A 450-nucleotide genomic window follows, 5' to 3' on the forward strand; every position below is an offset into this window, starting at 1 on the left:
AGACACGGTAAATCGATCGCTACGCGTCCATACCATCGGACCTCCGGCCAGAACGGATGATTAGCATGCCACACGGAAATCTCTTCGAGCTTGATTCTTGGTCCCACAAGAACTTTCTTTGAAAGTTTATCGCACTCGTCTGAGTGCTCAACAAGGTACCCGCAATACGGACAATACCTGTAGTGCTCGCCCCTGGCGAAAGCACTACAGATGACGAAGCGCTCTTTGAGCAATGGGTGCAACGGCACCGAAAACTTTCCTCACTGTATAACCTGGAGTTGAGCCACAAGGAAGTGGACGTGCGTGTGGAGCGATACCTCCGCTTTGAGTTTGCCAAACTCAAGGCACGCCGACGACTTTCTTCAGATTGTTGCCCTGCGACGTATAGGTTTACCCCTAACGCTCCCGCGAGCTCTGTGTCTTCGACCGCAAGAGCTCAGGGCCACTGCT

Source organism: Plasmopara halstedii (assembly GCF_900000015.1).
Source record: "Plasmopara halstedii genome assembly, contig: Scaffold_614, whole genome shotgun sequence".
In the NCBI taxonomy this organism is placed as follows: domain Eukaryota; phylum Oomycota; class Peronosporomycetes; order Peronosporales; family Peronosporaceae; genus Plasmopara; species Plasmopara halstedii.